Below are 6,106 nucleotides of genomic sequence, written 5' to 3' on the forward strand. Positions count from 1 at the left end.
CCGACCACAAAGAAGTGGTTGCTGCTGGCCAAGGTAACCCTCACACAGCTAATCCTATTCAACCGACGTAGGGAAGGTGAGGTCTCAAAGATGAAGCTTTGCTCTTTGGCATCTCGGCACACAGCTGATTTACAGGGTGATGTGGCGCTGGCCCTGTCAGAGCCAGAAAAGAGGCTATGTCAGCACTTCACACGCATTGAGATTCCTGGTAAGAGAGGCAGGAAAGTCCCTGTCCTGTCCCCTTGCATGCAGAGGGCATTGGAGCACCTCACAGAGAAAAGGGTAGAGTGTGGTGTCAGTCCTGACAATGTATATATGTTTGCAAGACCCTCCGCCTTGTCACACCTCAGAGGATTCGACTGCATTCGACTCTATGCACGGGCATGTGGAGCCAAGCATCCTGAAGCTCTCTCCTCTACCAGGCTTCGGAAACATGTGGCCACCCTTTCAAGGGTGCTGAACATGAGTGACACGGAGATGGATCAGCTAGCCGATTTCCTAGGGCACGATATCCAGGTGCACCGCCAGTACTACCGCCTCCCTGAAGGTACCCTGCAATTGGCAAAAATTAGCAAACTCTTTGTGGCACTCCAGCAAGGTCGATTGGCTGACTTTAAGGGTCAAAGCCTGGAAGAAATCTCCATTGATCCCAACGGTAAGTAGCATGGTCCCTCACCCGACTGGTTGTTCCATGGGCTGACAGTCTAAGGGGGAAACTGTGACCGGGGATCTCTGTTTATCTTTGTATTTCCAGAACCAATCCCGCTAGCCAGTGATGAGTCTGATGATGAGCCAGAGGTGGAAGCTGGAGCAGTGCATGTGGAGGAGGGAGATGCCAGTGCACCGAAAGTGATGGAGAGGCATGCACCCATGGCTACTAAAGGTGTGTGTCCATCAAATTCATTGGGTGGCTTGGGCTGGCGGTGAGTTTTTGGTTGACTGATCTCTTCCCTGTCTTGCATAGGTGATTGCATGGGCTCTAAAAAGAAACCGTGGAGCAGAAAAGAAGTAGCAGCTGTTGAGAGACACCTGATGAGATTCATCCTCTCCTGCAAGGTCCCCGGCAAAAAGGATTGTAACGCCTGCCTCGGCGCTGGGGAGCAGGCTCTGAAGGCTAGGAACTGGCTGTCGGTCAAGTACTACATAAAAAACCGAATAACTGCTATCAAGCGACAGTGTACAGCCTGAATAAAATTTATGTTGGTCCAACCAAGGCGTCTTTTTTATTTACTGTGGTGAAACCATTTAGTGGTCATAGCAAAGGGCGTACCCACATGGTTAGGAAAAACTGACTAGGTCCCGGTGAGGCATAATGGTGTCCGGTTTCTGTCACCAAGCTATACGGCACATGCGCGCTGGGTGATATGATATAGATACCCGCCAGCAGGCACGGTTTGCTGATCAAGCTGTTTGGGCAATGGGAAGCAGGCGTCCCCATGATGGACAAACCAGTCATGGGTCCTGAACAGGTCACAAAAACAAGTATGCGTGTGTGTGTGTGTGTGGACAGTGATTTGGTAGCATGACTTCAAAAGCTGCAAATATAACTTTCTCCTGCAGAAATTGTGCAGAGAAATGACACGGGGACAGTTATCTACTTCCCTGTTGTGAGAAAATTGTTTCAGTGCTGATTGCAGCAATACAAGCCTGGTGTTAGAGGTTGAGCACAGCTCCTGTACTCACCTCAGCAACCTTGGGCTGTTCAATCTACATCAGTCATGTCACAGCAGGAGTCTGTAGTCTAATGAGCTAATGCCCAGACCTGTCTGCAGGGTTGAAAACTTCTCGCAGAGAAGAAAGGTTGCCAAATCTCAGATGTCTGCCTTCTCTGAACCAGATTGGGCGCATTCTTTAGCCAGGTCTGTAGAAGGGCTTACAATTTGTCAGCCCAGGTTCCTCCCCTGGCATAGTCCTCTAATGTCCCTGCCAGGAGACTGATACAGAATCCCCTTATGTGGGATGATCCAGAAAGCGGACGACATGCCTGATACAGAAGAGGGGGACAGGCGACAGCAGATATGGAGCCTGTGTCTCAGGGTGTAGAGAATGGACCCTGGGAATGTTAGGCCGTCTATCTTTGTTAAGAAACAAAGATTAGCAGCCACCTTTACAGTATATGAGGAATTGGACGAGATCCTTACCTCAGCGTGGATATACAGTTAAAAAGTTTCAGACCCGTAAACTTTTATCCTACTATCCCTTTCCTGCAGAGTGCAGGAAATTATGCGATGTCAGGTCTTTTAAAAAGACGGTGCTCCCTGTACAGGTGGGAGCAGGAGCATTTCTCGCCACTGCCATATTTTAGTGTGCCTAGGGAACAGCTCAGGGCACATCTGTCTGGCAGCCTACGGCTACACCACCCTGAACACGCCAGATCTCCTCTGATCTCTGTAGCTAAGCAGGGTCAGGCCTGGTTAGTACTTGAATGGGAGTCCGCCTGGGAATACCAGGTGCTGTAGGCTTTATTCCCAGACAACCCGAGTTCAAACGTCTAGGTGCACTGTATCTTGACCCGCACTAGTCAGTTGTTGGGTCAACAAGGCTGTGGAAGATTGGGCTACGCAGCTTGCTGAGGGCCTTAAAGCTGGTGTTCCGGTGGAGGATCTGGTTCCTTTTAACGGAACAGATTGCAGAGTCTGCTTCCTTTTATCAGGGAGACTTCAAAAGATATTTGTAATCTTTCCTCTAGATCCTCTGCTTTGGCTATCTCAGCCGCAGAGCCCTGTGGCTGAGACAATGGCAGGCGGATGAGGAAGCTAAAAGAGCTGTGGAAGCTTTTCCATTCACAGGGGAAAGCTCTGTTTGGATCAGAACAAGTAGATCTCTAAAGCCACAGGTGGTAATTCCACTTATCTCCCATCTGATACTCCTCCTCGGACCATCCTTTCGGTCCTTGCGGATCCCAAGGAGATTCAGGGGTCGTTCCAGAGTAGCTCCCGCTATCTCCCGTGGTCCCAGAGGCAGGGGTAGAGCCACTGCATCTTCCTCCCAGCAGTTAAGCCTCCGGCATGACTCACTCCCTTCTCTCCTTGTGTACCACAAGGTGGGGGCTTGCTTTTGCAATTTCAAGCGTCAGCAGACAAACTGTTTGTTATACAAGCAGGGTCAAAGCTTCTATTCCAGCTTGGTTGTAGTTCGCAAGTCGGACGGTTCGGTGAGACCCATTCTGAACCTGAAACATCTCAACCTTATTTGCAGAACTTCAGGTTCAAGATGGGGTCCTTGCAGTCTGTCATTGCAGGTCTCGAGAGGGAGGCCGTGATTGTACAGTGGTTAGTACTCTTCCGCAGCAACCTCTGTTAGGCATGATGCCATGACTCAGAAGCTATCTCCACATTCCCATTTGGTTTCATCACGCAGTGCGGAACTCTCAATTTCACCCTTTGGTCTTTCATCAGCACTAAGAGTGTTCACGAAGGTCAGGGCTGTAATGATGGCCTTTCTTCGGATTCAGGGTGTCACTATCGCCCCGTACTTGGACGATCTCAGTCTCAAGGCTCCATCAGTCAATTACGGCAGAAGGGATGGATCCTGAATTTCCAACAGCCTACTCAGCATCTGCTTTTCCTAGGGATGTTTTTGGACACTGTGGAGCAGAGAGTGTTTCTTCTGCAGGAAAAAAGACACCTCCATCCAACACATGGTGTTATTGATACTGCGCCATCGCAGGGTGTTAGTACACCTGTGTATTCCTCCTCTGGGGAATATGTTTGCGACCTTTGAGTCCATCCAAGACGGGAGTTCCATACCCGTCCATTCCAACTGGACCTCTCATCTCTCAGTGGTCAGGGTCGCACCTTTTTTCTTCACCAGCGAGTTCAACTGTCACCCAAGGCTCGAACATTTCTCCTTGGTGGCTGAATTCCTCACACTTACTGGCAGGCAAGAGGTTTGCAATGTGGGAATGGATTCTCCTCACCACAGATGCCAGTCTGAGAGGATGGGGGGCAGTGACTCGTTGAAGACACTTTCAGGGTTGCTGGACTCGACCGGAGGCGGTACTGCCCATAAGGATAAGGGCAGTGTTATATGCTCTTCGGATGACACAGTCCTTGTTGAAGGGCCATGCAATCAGAGTGCAGTCCAACAATGCCACAGCTGTGGCGTACATAGACAAGGCGACACCAATAGTCGATCCGCCATGAGGGAGGTAAGCTGCATTCTTCTCTGGGCAGAGGAATTAGCAGTAGCAATATCAGCGGAAATTGGGAGTCCGATTACCTCAGTAGACAAGACATTCATCCGGGGAAATGGACTCTCAACAGGTGTTTCAACAACTGATTCAGCGTCGGGGTCTTCCTCAGGTAGATCTCATGACGTCAAGGTTGATCCATCAACTGCCTTTCTACTGCTCACGGACAAGAAATCCACAGGCGGTGACAGTGGATACTCTTACAACTCCTTGGAGGTCTCAGTTTGTTTACCTGTTCCCTCCACTCCCACTTATTTCTCGTATGCTTCAAAGAATCAAACGAGAAAGGGTAAAGGTACTGTTGGTGGCCCCACACTGACCCAGCCGGGCATGGTATTCCAACCTATGTCTGCTGCTGATAGACGGCCTGTGGCCTCTTCCTCTGCAGAAGGACCTTCTGCACCAGGGTCCCTTTATCTATCAGAACTTAAAGCGGATTAGTTGACGGCGTGGCTGTTGAAAGGGCTATCCAAAGAAGAAGAGGTATCCCTTCAAGGGTGATTCCTACTCGGCTGAGGGCTAGAAAGGAAGTTACGTCTAAGCACTATCAGCGTATATGGAAGGTGTATGTATCTTGGGGTGAACGCAGGAGTTCACCACCATCAGATTTTAAGATAGCAAGGCTTCTTCTTTTTCTACAGGCTGGTTTATCAGCGGGCATTCGTCTGGGATCTTTGAAGGTTCAGATTTCGGCTCTGTCAATTTTCTTTCAAGGGAGACTAGCATTATTGCTGGATGTCCAGACATTTTCTACAGGGGGTTTTCAGGTTACAACCTCCGTTTGTACCTCCTACGGCCCCATGGAATTTGGATTTAGTCCTCTCCTTTCTCCAGTCTTCACTATTTGAACCTTTACAGACTGTGGAATTAAAATTTCTAACTTGGAAAGTGGTTCTACTTTTGGCGGTCGCCTGTGCTAGGCGTGTGTCGGAGCTAGGGGAGCTTTCTTGTCTTCCACCTTACCTCATTTTTCAGGAGGATAGGGCTGAGCTCCGTACGCAGTTATCTTTTTAACCTAAGGTAGTGTCTGCGTTCCACATCAACAAATCGTTGGTTTCCGGTGTTTTAAGACGGTTCTTCGGCATCCAGATCCCTAGAAGTGGTTCGGGCTCTTCGGATTCATGTTGATAAGACTGCATCCCTCCAGAAGTCAGATATGCTGTTTGTTCGATATGATATGGCGCGTCCTGGCGGGCCGGCTTCAAAGGAGACTATTTCAGGATAGATTCGTCTGACTATAAGACAGGCCTATTTGGCTGCATCAAATCAACCTCCTATTTCAATCACAGCGCATTCTACGCGCTCGGTGGGTCCTTCGTGGGCGGCTGCCCGTGGTGTTTCCCTAACTCAGCTTTGTCGGGCGGCCTCTTGGTCAGGCCGGCATACTTTTGCAAAAATGTTTCCCGTTTTAACATGGTTGCGGCATCTGCTTCACAGTATGGCCGTGCTGTTTTGCAGGGTCCTCAGCTCTCTCCCGCCCGGGATGAGAGCTCTGGGACATACCCACTATACTGAGACTCCAGTGTCCCCTAGTGGATGAAGGAGAAAACAGGATTTTGGTACTTACCGATAAATCCCTTTCTCCGATTCCACAGGGGACACTGGACGCCCACCCACCGCTGTTCCACCTGCATTCGTTATTGTTCTTCCAGGTTTGGACAGATGTTTTCTTCAAGGTTTACTTGATTTGTTTGCATATATGTTTATTTGTTCAGGTATTTTCTAGCTTCTCTTCTCCTCTGATTTATTTTCCAACTCTCCTCGGGCACAGTATATTTAGACTGACCTGTAGGGGGGTATAGAGGGGGAGGAGCTAGCTACTATTTAAATTTATTAAAGTGCCAGCTCCCGGTTATCCCACATCTATACCCACTGTACTGAGACTCCACTGTCCCCTGTGGAATCGGAGAAAGG

The 6,106-nt window shown here is 49.4% G+C and overlaps 1 pseudogene; it reads left to right on the forward strand.

Annotated features, from left to right (window-relative positions):
* The first annotated feature begins 2,343 nt into the window (after nucleotides 1-2,343).
* On the forward strand, nucleotides 2,344-2,462 carry LOC148505489 (5S ribosomal RNA; annotated as a pseudogene).
* The last annotated feature ends 3,644 nt before the right edge of the window (nucleotides 2,463-6,106 follow it).

The sequence above is a fragment of the Taudactylus pleione genome, unplaced genomic scaffold (genome assembly GCF_031769625.1).
Source record: "Taudactylus pleione unplaced genomic scaffold, aTauple2 ptg000452l, whole genome shotgun sequence".
NCBI lineage: Eukaryota > Metazoa > Chordata > Amphibia > Anura > Myobatrachidae > Taudactylus > Taudactylus pleione.